Source organism: Ovis canadensis, chromosome 14 (assembly GCF_042477335.2).
Source record: "Ovis canadensis isolate MfBH-ARS-UI-01 breed Bighorn chromosome 14, ARS-UI_OviCan_v2, whole genome shotgun sequence".
NCBI classification, from domain to species: Eukaryota; Metazoa; Chordata; class Mammalia; order Artiodactyla; family Bovidae; genus Ovis; species Ovis canadensis.
The window spans coordinates 73,152,259-73,167,719 of NC_091258.1; the positions used below are offsets into that span (position 1 = coordinate 73,152,259).

At 43.8% G+C, this 15,461-nt stretch overlaps 1 protein-coding gene across 1 annotated transcript in view; it reads left to right on the forward strand.

Annotated features, from left to right (window-relative positions):
• LOC138419209 (zinc finger protein 665-like) overlaps nt 1-15,461 on the forward strand; it is a 203,334-nt gene that overhangs the window by 14,179 nt on the left and 173,694 nt on the right. The gene's annotated exons all lie outside the window — the stretch shown is intronic.

The window sequence follows — 15,461 nt, forward strand, 5'->3', positions numbered from 1 at the left end:
AAAGAATGAAGGGATGGAGCCAAAGCAAAAACAATACCCAGCTCTGGATGTGACTGGTGATAGAAGCAAGGTTCGATGCTGTAAAGAGCAATATTGCATAGGAACCTGAAATGTCAGGTCCATGAATCAAGGCAAATTGGAAGTGGTCAAACAGGAGATGGCAAGAGTAAACGGTCAACATTCTAGGAATCAGAGAACTAAAATGGACTGGAATGGGTGAATTTAACTCAGATGACCATTATATCTACTACTACAGGCAGGAATCCCTCAGAAGAAATGGAGTAGCCATCATGGTCAACAGAAGAGTCCAAAATGCAGTACTTGGATTCAATCTTAAAAACGACAGAATGATCTCTGCTCATTTCCAAGGCAAACCATTCAATATTACAGTAATCCAAGTCTATGCCCCAACCAGTAACGCTGAAGTAGCTGAAGTTGAATGGTTCTATGAAGACGTACAAGACCTTTCAGAACTAACACCTAAAAAAGATGTCCTTTTCATTACAGGGGACTGGAATGCAAAAGTAGGAAGTCAAGAAACACCTGGAGTAACAGGCAAATTTGGCCTTGGAATGTGGAATGAAGCAAGGCAAAGACTAATACAGTTTTGCCAAGAAAATGCACTGGTCATAGCAAACACCCTCTTCCAACAACACAAGAGAAGACTCTACACATGGACATCACCAGATGGTCAACACCAAAATCAGATTGATTATATTCTTTGCAGACAAAGATGGAGAAGCTCTATACAGTCAACAAAAACAAGACCAGGAGCTGACTGTGGCTCAGATCATGAACTCCTTATTACCAAATTCAGACTTAAATTGAAAAAGCAGGGAAAACCGCTAGACCATTCATGTATGACCTAAATCAAATCCCTTATGATTATACAGTGGAAGTGAGAAATAGATTCAAGGGCCTAGATCTGATACATTCAGTGCCTCATGAACTATGGAATGAGGTTCGTGACATTCTACAGGAGACAGGGATCAAGACCATCTTCATGGGAAAGAAATGCAAAAAACCAAAATGGCTGTCTGGGGAGGCCTTACAAATAGCTGTGAAAAGAAGAGAGGTGAAAAGCAAAGCAGAAAAGGAAAGATATAAGCATCTGAATGCAGGGTTCCAAAGAATAGCAAGAAGAGATAAGAAAGCCTTTTTCAGGAATCAATGCAAAGAAATAGAGGACAAGAACAGAATGGGAAAGACTAGAGATCTCTTCAAGAACATTAGAGATACCATGGGAACGTTTCATGCAATGATGGACTCAATAAAGGACAGAAACTGTCTGGACCTAACAAAAGCAGAAGATATTAAGAAGAGGTGGCAAGAATACATGGAAGAACTGTACAAAAAAGATCTTCATGACCCAGATAATCATGATGATGTGATCACTCATCTAGAGCCAGACATCCTGGAATGTGAAGTCAAGCAGGCCTTAGAAAGCATCACTGCGAACAAAGCTAGTGGAGGTGATGGAATTCCAGTTGAGCTATTTCAAATCCTGAAAGATGATGCTGTGGAAGTGCTGCACTCAATATTCCAGCAAGTTTGGAAAACTCAGCAGTGGCCACAGGACTGGAAAAGGTCAGTTTTCATTCCAATCCCAAAGAAAGGCAATGCCAAAGAATGCTCAAACTACTGCACAATTGCACTCATCTCACATGCTAGTAAATAATGCTCAAAATTCTCCAAGCCAGGCTTCAGCAATATGTGAACCGTGAACTCCCTGATGTTCAAGCTGGTTTTCGAAAAGGCAGAGGAACCAGAGATCAAATTGCCAACATGCGCTGGATAATGGAAAAAGCAAGAGAGTTCCAGAAAAACATCTACTTCTGCTTTATTGACTATGCCAAAGCCTTTGACTGTGTGGATCACAATAAACTGTGGAAAACTCTGAGAGAGATGGGAATAGCAGACCACCTGACCTACCTCTGGAGAAATCTGTATGCAGGTCAGGGAGCAACAGTTAGAACTGGACACGGAACAACAGACTGGTTCCAAATAGGAAAAGGAGTATGTCAAGGCTGTATATTGTCACCCTGCTTATTTAACATCTATGCAGAGTACATCATGAGAAATGCTGGACTGGAAGAAACACAAGCTGGAATCAAGATTGCCGCGAGAAATATCAATGACCTCATATATGCAGATGACACCAGCCTTATGGCAGAAAGTGAAGAGGAGCTAAAATACCTCTTGATGAAAGTGTAAGAGGAGAGCGAAAAAGTTGGCTTAAATCTCAACATTCAGAAAACCAAGATCATGGCATCCAGTCCCATCACATCATGGGAAATAGATGGGGAAAGAGTAGTAACAGTGTCCGACTTGATTTTGGGGGGCTCCAAAATCACTGCAGAAGGTGACTGCAGCCATGAAATTAAAAGACGCTTACTCCTTGGAAGAAAAGTTATGACCAACCTAGATAGTATATTCAAAAGCAGAGACATTACTTTGCTGACTGAGGTCCATCTATTCAAGGCTATGGTTTCTCCTGTGGTCATGCATGGATGTGAGAGCTGGACTGTGAAGAAGGCTGAGCACCAAAGAATTGATGCTTTTGAACTGTGGTGTTGGAGAAGACTCTTGAGAGTCCCTTGGATTGCAAGGAGATCCAACCAGTCCATTCTGAAGGAGATCAACCCGGGGATTTCTTTGAAAGAAATGATGCTAAAGCTGAAACTCTAGTACTTTGGCCGCCTCAAGTGAAGAGTTGACTCATTGGAAAAGACTGTGATGCTGGGAGGGTTTGCGGGCAGGAGGAGAAGGGACGATCGAGGATGAGATGGCTGGATGGCACCATGGACTCGATCAACGTGAGTCTGAGGAACTCTGAGAGTTGACGATGGACAGGGAGGCCTGGCGTGCTGCGATTCATGGGGTCGCAAAGAGTCGGACATGACTGAGCCACTGAACTGAACCATACAATACCATCATCATACAATATAACCCGAGACTTATTCCTCATTGACAATACTTCCCATGTCATTCTGTACAGAACATGAGCCAAATTGGTGTAATATCTCTCTTTCGGGTGTTTCAGGGCCCTCTGAAGCATCCCAAGGTTAGCACGAAATCAAGTTCTTTGTTACAATGACTTAGTAAGTTTTGTCAACAAATGTCAAAAAGGCTTAGCACACTCAGTCAGATAGGATTATAGGTCATTGTGAAACAATAACTTTTCATATAGCTAAAGTAACAGTAAAAGATTTCAGAACAGATCATTTAAGAGGTAAAGAAATTTAAATCTGTTATCAAAGGCAATTCACCATCTGAGGAAAAGGTGTCATCTTAACAGGCAGAAAAGCTAAATTCAAGGTTTGCAAAAGATGGAAAAGCAAAATTCAAACCTAAATAAGTTTTACTTTATTTAAAAGGCAAACAATTCAATTTATTTTACACTTATTTTAAACCATGTACAAAACTCACCTTTCATGGTTCACTTTTCACAAACCTTATCACTTTCTGTACCCATTACTTTGTTCTTCCATCCTAAAAAGCCACCTGTAAGTCAGGCTTACTTCCTTTTCCCTTCACAAAATGCAATTCCATTCCTCATAACTTCTTTACTGAAAACACACTTCGTACTTTCCTTAAGCAACCGATAATTGACTCTTTTAATTGTGGGGGGGGGAGTAAGTTGGTCCATTATTAATACTGAGTCAAAAGAAGTTGTTTTTGGCCTCCCAAAGTGCCCGTCCCTTTTTATTGAGGTGATCATATTTCCAAATTTAAGTAAACAGCCGCTGTGACTGGGTAAAGTTGCCCCAGGCCCATCCTCCAGGAACTGCTGTCATTATTGGAACGCCATCCAGTCTTCAAGGGGGATATTAGCCTGGTTCTGCTCTGTAATTATTGCAGAGCTCTAATTTGCTTTATCCATGTCAACAGTTCCCCTCTCTCGTGAATATTTACTAGATCAGTGCACTCTTTACTGATGAAGACCCGAGGTACCATTCTGGCTCCTGTGAGCTGTTGCAAGTAATCTTGTATCTCATTGGTGTCGCCATTGGCTGTGATATCGACAAATTCCAAAAGCCCTTGTTTGAAGGGTAGTTGACTGACGAGCTTCTGAGTCCTTCTGCAGTAGGGGCAGGTTGGGTTGATGAAAGCGTGGTAGAAGTAGAAACCATAATCAAAATTTCCCCAACATAGTCGGAGTCTATTACCCCGGGAATTATGGTTAGACCTCTCAAAGCCACACTGCTACGGCCTAATACTAAGGCAAAGGTGCCTTTAGGCAGTGGTCCGAATACATTTGTTTTTAATTTGTAAATGCCTCCTCCTGGTGACAAAAGAACATTCTCAGCTAGTGGCAAATCAGCAGCAGCACTCCCTGAAGTAGCAGACTGTAAGTCTGAAATCATCAGTTGAGGTCCTTTTAATGAGGCATTGACTGGTAACTGTTGCTGGGAGGGAACAGGGTTGGGGCAGGTGGGATGGCAGAAGGGCAAGGAGGAAAAATCCCTGGTATTGTTCCTGGGCCCCAAGGACTTAGGCCCGCAAGATACTTTCCCGGTATTGGGTTGCCCATTTTGTCTGTTTTAGATTTGCATTCATTAGTCCAATGAAGCCCCTTCCCCATCGACAGCAAGGTCCAGGAGGAGTCCTCCCAGCAAGAGATCTGTCTTTAGGAATTGCACCTTGATCAGCTTTTAATTTCTGACATTCTCTTCTCATATGACCAGGTTTTCCACAATGGAAGCAGTTACCTCCCTTTTATGGTCTCATAGCTTTGGCCAAGGCTGTAGCAAAGACATTAGCCTGATGCTCTGTTCCTCCTACTCCTGAGCAGGCTCTGATATATTCAGCTATAGATGTACCCTGTCCCTTTAATGGTCCCAGTATACGTTTACATTCAGTATTTGCATTTTCAAATGCTAAAATTTGTAATAATATCTCTGAAATTTCATCCCTCCCTATAGCTCTTTCCACAGCTACCCTCAATCTTGCTAGAAAATCAGTATATGGCTCATTGGGGCCTTGCATTGTTTTAACAAAGGAGGGCTGGGTGTGGCCAGTAGGCACCACACGGCGCCATGCTCGTAAAAAGACCTGGTGGACTTGTTGTAAGTCCTGGTCAGAGTACTGAGCCTGTTCTCTTAAAGCCCGATAATGGCCCTCTCCCATTAACTTGTCCTCGAGAGGACCAGGGAGATTCTGCCCTTCATTAATCGGAGCCTGCTTTCTAGATTCTTCCTCCCACCAGCTACAAAGTTGCAACCATTGAGAACCCTCCAAGACAGCTTGGGCAATAGATTCCCAATCTAACGGAATGATTAATTTGCCTTTTCCTAATGGTTCTAACATAGCCAAAACAAAGCGAGATTGAGGACCGTATTGCGCTATTGCAGCTTTAAGATCTTTAAAAAACTTATATTCCAAAGGAGTGTATTGAATATTTATCACGTTGTCATCTTGCTGTCTCTGGATGGGAAATAATTGTGGAGGATCGATAAAACCACCAGGGGGAGCAGGTAAGTCATCATCATGAAGCATAGACAAAGGAAAGGAGAACCGACAATGTTCCCTGCCCACATTGGGCGATCAACCGCAGTGGGGAAAAGAGAAGCATAAAGAGGAGCAGAAGGCGCAGATTTCTTCTCCTCCCTACGGGATTTCCACCATTCCTGGAATAGATGGGTTCTTTAATCTCTTTGCCTTCCTCTGACGAAACCGAAGAGGCCTCCGAATCTGATTCTGAACTATCAGATGTTTCACCATTTACAGGAGGAGGCTCACCTGTATCCTTGCCTTCAGGCAATGCAGAAGCCCCACTAACGTTTGGCACATCCTCATAAATTGCCTCTTCCTTCACTGAAGCATTAGATTTAGTCTCATTATCAGTAGATAGCAAAGTCAAAACCTGTGTTATAGCATTACATAAAGTCCATAACTTCAAAGGGATCATATTACCCTTCTGATGTTGCTTTCTCAATTCCTTTTGAATTATTTTCCATTCCTTCAAATTTAACTGTAACTTTGTTTTATATTGAAACCAATGACAATATTTCCCCACCAAGCGAAAGAGCTCACTCAATTGATGAGTTGAGACCTTAATGCCTATGGAGTGGAGAAGTCCTTTGACTAACTCTGTGTACTGTGTCCATAATGATGATGAGGAATTCCCCATGATTTTCCGAAAGTTCCCCTGCTAGGGTGAGGAATTCTCCATGATTTTCCGAAAGTTCCCCTGCTAGGGTGAGGAATTCCCCATGATTTTCTGAACGTTCCCCTGCTATGGATTTAAAATCCCCCCGGGGTTACTCACCCTTTCGGTTTCACTTGAGCCCCTCGTTGGGCACCAGATGTTGGAGATTGCTAGTGAAATGACACAAAGACAAGACACACACACAAGAGACAGACACCACTCTGGCCAGAGGAAAAATAACTGCGCAAGCAAGCAAGCTTAGGGTTTATTTTTATATAGCCCCCCTGGGCAGAATTCCAGACTGTATGACTAAGCCTTCTCAGTATAGCGCATGTGCATAAATGTTATCGTACAGCAAAAGGGAGTGAAATTCCTGCTTACTGCAGAGTCTGTCCAGAGCCCTTTCTTTCTTCTTATCACAAGAAGGGAATGTTCCCTCGTTTGCAAGGGACCATTAAACTCAAGGCTGTGTCCAGACTCCTTGGCAGAATGCCTCGTTTGCAGGCACATCTCCACTTTCCCTATTGTGGCTGCATTAATCCTTCAAGCAACAGTTAGAACTGGACATGGAGCAAAAGACTGTTCCAAATTAGGAAAGGAGTACATCAAGGCTGCATATTGTCACCTTGGTCATTTAACATATGTGCAGAATACATCATGTGAAATGCCAGGTTGGATGAAGCACAAGCTGGAATCAAGATTGCTGGGAGAAATATCAATACCCTCAGATATGCAGATAACACCACCCTTATGGCAAAAAGTGAAGAAGAACTAAAGAGTCTCTTGATGAAAGTGAAAGAGGAGAGTGAAAAAGTTGGCTTAAAGCTCAACATTCAGAAAACTAAGATCATGGCATCCAATTCCATCACTTCATCTCAAATACATGGGGAAACAATGGAATTAGTGACAGACTTTATGTTTTGGGGCTCCAAAATCACTGCAGATGGTGACTGCAGCCATGAAATTAAAAGACGCTTGCTCCTTGAAAGAAAAGCTATGACCAACCTAGACAGCTTATTAAAAAGCAGAGACATTATTTTGCCAACAAAAGTCTGTCTAGTCAAAGCTATGGTTTTTGCAGTAGTCATGTATGGATGTGAGAGTTTAACTGCAAAGAAAGCTGAGTGTCAAAGAATTGATGGCTTTGAACTGTGGTGTTGGAGAAGCCTCTTAAGAGTCCCATGGACTGCAAGGAGATCCAATCAGTCCATCCTAAAGGAAATCAGTCCTGAATATTCATTGGAAGGACTGATGCTTAAGCTGAAACTCCAATACTTTGGCCACCTGTTGAGAATGACTGACTCATTGGAGAATACCCTGATGGTCAGAAAGATTGAAGGCGGGAGGAGAAGGGGATGACAGAGGATGAATTGGTTGGATGACATCACCGACTTGGTGCACATGAGTTTGGGTAAGCTCCAGGAGTTGGTGATGGACAGGGAAGCCTGGTGTTCTGCAGTCCACGGGGTTGCAAAGAGTTGGATACAATTGAGTGACTGAACTGTACTGAATAAGTAAATAATTTCCTTGCTAAAGACTATCAAGAGGGACACTCTCCACCCCCTTCTGATGTCTATGTCAGAGGCTTTCTCTGTCCCTTTTTATACTTTAATAAAACTCTGCTGCACAAAAGCTCTTGAGTAAATAAGCCTGGTCTCTGTTCTCAAAGCTAAATCTTCTTCAGAGATCAAGAATCTGACACCGTTCACAGTAAGCTATCATCCTGTGGGCTCGTCTGGGATCTTCAGGACAAGGTAAAAAGGCTCAGAACTTTAGCCTCTCTTCTTCTCAATATACACATTTTCTGCCTTACTTTACTAACTCTGCTCTCTTGTGTGAATGAATGACACACTCTGCGCAAAGCGAGTGATGAGCCCTTCTCTGTGGTTTTGTGGTGCCTCATAAGACTGAAGGCAGCCCCCAAAAGGGAAGCCTTGTCGGGGGTCTGTGCCGACCTGCCAATGCCAAGAGACACCCAACATCCCTGGGAGGGGAGAGGCCAGAGATAGGCAAAGCGTGTGGACTGAACTTTCCTTTCTCGGTCTTTTCCTGGTCTCTTTGACCGTTTTGTAATTGTATGGGGAATTAGAACGACTGTCAGATCATAGACTTTCAAAGGACTTGTGATCCATGCTGTTACTATGTGCTTTTACTTAGATCCCCAAGTATGGAAGCGCCTAGCCTTGCTAAGAGCCAAAAATTACTAGAAGCACATATGGAGCAAGGTGGAATTCTGGCTCCAGGAATGTCTCTCAGGCTAGAGGTCACTCTCTTGCCTGCCTGCCTAAGGGGCCAGCGACCTGAGAATGAGTATTTGTCATGGCTGTGCCTCCTAACTATATGGATAGAAGCACTGCTGGTGGTCACTGCTGGTGACCGTAAGGTTTTTGAGGACATAGATCAGTAATTGCAGGATCTGAACAGATTGGAAGTACAGTGGGCTTCTTCCTTTGGTAGTGGTAACTGTTAGTGGATCAGAGGAGGCTCTGGTGGCTTTTGTCTCAACTCCCTAGATATTCCTTTTGTGGAATCTGGGAATGAACTGGAAGGATTGGCCCTAGTAGCTTGAGGACAAAAATCACTTTTTCCTCACCCACAAACACTCCACCACCTCTTTTACTATCAAATATACTGGCGTGGTGACACTCAGAAGGGACATCTTGGTTCTTGTTCATCCCTTTATGACTCACGGCTTCTACTGCGGTCAGGGCTGTACTCAGGAATGTGCCCAGACACACGTAAAATGGATGCTTTCCCTAGTAGTCCTAGCTTGGGAAACATTCTGGGAAACTACTCTGGCAAATCAAAGAAAGGTCTTGGTGGTAAGGAACTGAAAATCAATCTGGGATGCCATCAGGTCTACCCCTGGTGAATCTCCAGTTCGCCTCAGTGGTAGAACTGGGAGGGACGAGTAAGATGCCTGCATCAGTAAGGGACAGACTAAGTCTGACCAGGGAAGGAACGCTTCAGTGGAGAGTCTGTCTACACCCCCATCTAGAGCAGGGAGGGACTCTTGGTGGAAAGAAGCCATGGCTGTGGATGCTGCTTTTTTTTCTCTCTCACAGATGGGAGCTAACAGTTCCATAACCACTCATTTAAAATGTATTTTAAAAAGTGGGACCAGTTTGATCCCCAGAGTTTAAATAGACATGCCTCATCTTCTTCTGTGATACTGAATGGCCACAGTATTCTTTGGAATACTGGGGACGCTGGCCTGTTGAAGGGTCTCTTAATTACAATACTGTTTTACTAGACCAGTTCTGTGGAAAACAAGAGAAATGGGTAGAAGTGCCATATGTGTGGCTCTTTATTTTTCTGTGAGACATTCCAGACTAGTATCCTAAGGGTGCAGATTTGGGTAAAACCTTCATCTCCCTCCTGTCCTCTTACTTTGCTCCTATATCTGGGACTCCCAACTGAACAGGCTGAGAGTCGGGGCACCCTTCCAGGAGGGGTTGCCTCAGTCTCAGTAGAAATTCAAATAGTACCAATTGCAATCGAGACTATCGAGAGGATCCAAAAAGTAAACAGAAGACTTTAAGGGACTAACTTTACTTTATGAGCTTACTTGGAGAGATGCAATGTATGTATTACATACATTACATTAGCGTGGGCGGCTGCGACCGGCACACTAAGCACGGCTGAGAGGAGCGACCCCACGTCCCACCCCGAAGGGCAGCGGCCAAGAGGAGTAACCCCACGTCCTAGGTGAGGGGCAGCGCCCAAGAGTGCAAAGCTGTGATGGCGCAGGAACGGCCGAGAGGAGCTACCCAAGTCTGAGGTCAGGGGTGGCGGCTGGGAGGTGCTACCCCGTGTCTGAGGTCAGGGGCAGCAGCCAAGAGAAGCCACCCTGGTGCTCGAGGCCAGGGGCGGCATCCCGGAGGAGCCACCCCGCACCTGATGCCAGGGGCGGCAGCCAGGAGGAGCAACCCCATGCCCGAGGCCAGGGGTGGGCAGGAGGAGCAACCCCACATCCAAGGAGTGGTGGCTGAGCAGGCGCAGGAAGGCCTACAGGAGCTATCCCACGTCGAATGTCAGGAAGGGCGGTAGTGAGGAGATACCCCTCATCCACGGTAAGAGAAACCCAAGTAAGATGGTAGGTGTTGAAAGAGGGCATCAGAGGGCAGACACACTGAAACCATAGTCACAGAAAATTAGTTAATCTAATCACACTAGGACCACAGCCTTATCTAACTCAATGAAACTAAGCCAAGCCCGCGGGGCAACCCAAGACAGGTGGGTCATGGTGGAGAGGTCTGACAGAACGTGGTCCACTGGAGAAGGGAATGGCAAACCACTTCAGTATTCTTGCCTTGAGAACCCCATGAACAGTATGAAAAGGCAAAATGATAGGACACTGAAAGAGGAACTCCCCAGGTCAGTAGGTGTCCAACACACTACTAGAGATCAGTGGAGAAATAACTCCAAAAAGAATGAAGGGATGGAGCCAAAGCAAAAAAATACCCAGCTCTGGATGTGACTGGTGATAGACACAAGGTCCGATGCTGTAAAGAGCAATATTGCATAGGAACCTGGAATGTCAGGTCCATGAATCAAGGCAAATTGGAAGTGGTCAAACAAGAGATGGCCAGAGTGAACGTCAACATTCTAGGAATCAGCTAACTAAAATGGACTGGAATGGGTGAATTTAACTCAGATAACCATTGTATCTACTACTGCGGGCAGGAATCCCTCAGAAGAAATGGAGTAGCCATCATGGTCAACAGAAGAGTCCGAAATGCAGTACTTGGGTGCAATCTCAAAAACAACAGAATGATTTCTGTTCGTTTCCAAGGCAAACCATTCAGTATCACAGTAATCCAAATCTATGCCCCAACTAGTAATGCTGAAGAAGCTGAAGTTGAATGGTTCTATGAAGACCTACAAGACCTTTTAGAATTACTACCCCCAAAAGATTTCCTTTTCATTATAGGGGACTGGAGTGCAAAAGTAGGAAGTCAAGAAACACCTGGAGTAACAGGCAAATTTGGCCTTGGAATGCAGAATGAAGCAGGGCAAAGCCTAATAGAGTTTTGCCAAGACAATGCACTGGTCATAGCAAACACCCTCTTCCAACAACACAAGAGAAGACTCTACATATGGACATCACCAGATGGTCAACACCGAAATCAGATTGATTATATTCTTTGCAGCCAAAGATGGAAAAGCTCTATATAGTCAACAAAAACAAGCCCAGGAGCTGACTGTGGCTCAGATCATGAACTCCTTATTGCCAAATTCAGACTCAAATTGAAGAAAGTAGGGAAAACCACTAGACATTCAGGTATGACCTAAATCAAATCCCTTATGATTATACAGTGGAAGTGAGAAATGGATTTCAGGGCCTAGATCTGATAGAGTGCCTGATGAACTATGGAATGAGATTCATGATATTGTACAGGAGACAGGGATCAAGATCATCCCCATGGAAAAGAAATGCAAAAAGCAAAATGGCTGTCTGGAGAGGCCTTACAAATAGCTGTGAAAAGAAGAGAAGTGAAAAGCAAAGGACAAAAGGAAAGATACAAGCATCTGAATGCAGAGTTAAAGAGAATAGCAAGATGAGATAAGAAAGCCTTCTTCAGTGATCAATGCAAAGAAATAGAGGAAAAGAACAAAATGGGAAAGACTAAGGATCTCTTCAAGAAAATTAGACATACCAAGGGAATATTTCATGCAAAGATGGGCTCGATAAAGGACAGATATGGTATGGACTAACAGAAGCAGAAGATATTAAGAAGAGGTGGCAAGAATACACAGAAGAAGTGTACAGAAAAGATCTTCATGACCCAGATAATCACAATGGTGTGATCACTCATCTACAGCCAGACATCCTGGAATGTGAAGTCAAGTGGGCCTTAGAAAGCATGACTATGAAGAAAGCTAGTGGAGGTTAGGGCTATTTCAAATCCTGAAAGATGATGCTGTGAAAGTGCTGCACTCAATATGCCAGCAAATTTGGAAAACTCAGCAGTGGCCACAGGACTGGAAAAGGTCAGTTTTCATTCCAATCCCAAAGAAAGGCAATGCCAAAGAATGCTCAAACTACCTTACAATTGCACTCATCTCACATGCTAGTAAAGTAATGCTCAAAATTCTCCAAGCCAGGCTTCAGCAATATGTGAATCGTGAACTTCCTGATGTTCAAGCTGGTTTTAGAAAAGACAGAGGAACCAGAGATCAAATTGCCAACATGCGCTGGATACTGGAAAAAGTAAGAGAGTTCCAGAAAAACATCTATTTCTGCTTTATTGACCAGGCCAAAGCCTTTGACTGTGTGAATCACAATAAACTGTGGAAAATTCTGAAAGAGATGGGAATACCAGACCAGCTGACCTGCCTCTTGAGAAATCTGTATACAGGTTAGGAAGCAACAGTTAGAACTGGACATGGAACAACAGACTGGTTCCAAATAGGAAAAGGAATATGTCAAGGCTGTATATGGTCACCCTGCTTATTTAACATCTATGCAGAGTACATCATGAGAAACACTGGACTGGAAGAAATACAAGCTGAAATCAAGATTGCTGGGAGAAATCTCAATAACCTCAGATATGCAGATGACACCACTCTTATGGCAGAAAGTGAAGAGGAACCAAAAAGCCTCTTGATGAAAGTGAAAGAGGAGAGTGAAAAAGTTGACTGAAAGCTCAACGTTCAGAAAATGAAGATCATGGCATGTGGTCCCATCACTCCATGGGAAATAGATGGTGAAACAGTGGAAACAGTGTCAGACTTTATTTTGGGGGCTCCAAAGTCACTGCAGATGGTGACTGCAGCCATGCAATTAAAAGACGCTTACTCCTTGGAAGAAAAATTATGACCAACCTAGATAGCATATTCAAAAGCAGACATTTCTTTGCCAACTAAGGTCCGTCTATTCAAGGCTATGGTTTTTCCTGTGGTCATGTATGGATGTGACAGTTGGACTGTGAAGAAGGCTGAGAGCCAAAGAATTGATGCTTTTGAACAGTGGTGTTGGAGAAGATTCTTGAGAATCCCGTGGACTGCAAGGGGATCCAACCAGTCCATTCTGAAGGAGATCGGCTCTGGGATTACTTTGGAAGGAATGATGCTAAAGCTGAAACTCCAGTACTTTGGCCACCTCATGTGAAGAGTTGACTCATTGGAAAAGACTCTGATGCTGAGATGGATTGTGGGCAGGAGGAGAAGGGGACGACAGAGGATGAGATGGCTGGATGGCATCATGGACTCGATGGACTTGAGTCTGAGTGAACTCTGGGTATTGGTGATGGACAGGGAGGCCTGGCATGCTGCAATTAATGGGGTCGCAAAGAGTCGGACCTGACTGAGCAACTGAACTGAACTGAATGTATGTACTGGGACAGACGCTAACTCTTGACTTGAAAACTTGAGTTTTGGAGATAATCCTACTTTTGGAGATGAATGGCTTGAACATAAAACAAGGGAAAGAGGGAACATGAAATAGCCCTCCTTCCTCTTAGGAGCCAAGCAGTTCCTATAACAGAATCACTTTGTCAGATGTATTGTTGAAGGACTCAAGTGAGCATGTGTTAAGACTGACATATGCTAAGATGGTTGACATAGAAAGGGGACAGGGACAGAAAGAACAGGGAGACATAGAACAGGGAGAAAGAGAAAGTCCTGGTAAATTCCCAGATAGACCAGTGGGAGAGTCTCTGCAAGTTTACTATTGTTGATCTCTAAATTACAGAGGGGAAAATGACCTTAAATGATAGAGTTCTCAGTCGGCTCCAAATATCTGCCATAATTATGAAAACAGAGAACGGACCAAATCAGTCTTTAGATAATCTGTTGCAACTGGCTCAGACCGTATATTATGGTAGAGAATACGAGGAGGAAAATAGGAGGAAAAAAGAACCAGGCAAAAGACTGATGCCCCAACAATGGCTGTTAGACCTGCTCTGAAATAGCCTGAGAAAACCACCCAAAGGGACCCAGGTGAAAGGGGATGAGCTCGTTATTACTGTGGGAAGGAAGGGCATCTCAAGCAGAATTGTTCCCAGCTCCATGTCCAGTCTGGAAGGGACCATACTGGAGAAGAGAGTGCCCTCCGAGGTTTAGGTCCCAGGGGTCAGACTCTCAAGACAACGGGGATCAAATGTTCCTGGGGTTCCCCACACAAGTTCCCAACCTATTAACACCTGAGGAACCCCAAGTATTAATAACTGGAGGGCCAATCAGTCGATTTTCTTTTGGACACCAGGGCAACTTTCTGCTCCTTAAAGCCCCTGGTCTGCTTTCCTCCTGATCTACTACAGTAAAGGGGCTGCCTGGACAAGCCAAATCTATTTCAATCATAAAGCTATATTAGATCATCCTCTACCTATGACTTTAAGACAATTGAGAGGATTCTTGGGCATTACAGGCTACTGCCACATTTGGATTCCAGGTTATGGGGACTTATCCGTCCTTTATATAATCTTATAACTGGGACTCAGCAGGCCCAAACCAACAAGCTGGTTTTGTCCCTAAAGACTCAAAAGGCTTTTAAGTCTCTTTAAACTGCTCTCTTGCAGGCTGTCACTTTGAGCTTGCCCACAGGATCAGAGTTTGTTACTGAAAAAAAAAAAAAAAAAAAACAGGCTATGGACACATGGCTTAGCAGTAATTGTTACTATTGTTTTGCTAATGCGTAAAGCTCAAAAGTTTACTAATGGGTGAAATTTTACTGTACTGACTTCTCGTGATGTAAGTGGGATCTTAAACTCTAAAGTTCAGAGCAACAATGCTCCATCTATAAAGCTGCTATAACTCAAGAGTTGTCAAAAATTCTAGGAATAGAATACCACTTACACTGTTCCTGGAGACCCAATCTTCCGAAGTTGAAAAGGCTAATGGCATTATTAAGAGGCATCTGTGTAAGCTACCTCAGGAAACACAAGACAGTTGGTTTAAAGTTCTACCTGTAACTTTAATGAGGACTTGAATTGCCACTAAGAAGGTATTCTCTCTATGACAGACTGCTTTTATGCACAGATCTTGAAGCTTTAAAATTAATTATGTGACTCAGCTTTTAGCTTTTCAACAGATATTACCAGGAGGTTAACTCCTGACTCAGCCTTTGAGTCAAACTAGCCACTGTTTGGGAGAAGGCAATGGCAACCCACTCCAGTACTCTTGCCTGGAAAATCCCATGGATGGAGGAGCCTGGTAGGCTACAATCCATGGGGTCCCTAAGAGTCAGACACGACTGAGCGACTTCCCTTTCACTTTTCACTTTCATGCGTTGGAGAAGGAAATGGCAACCCACTCCAGTGTTCTTGCCTGGAGAATCCCAGGGACACAGGAGCCTGCTGGGCTGCTG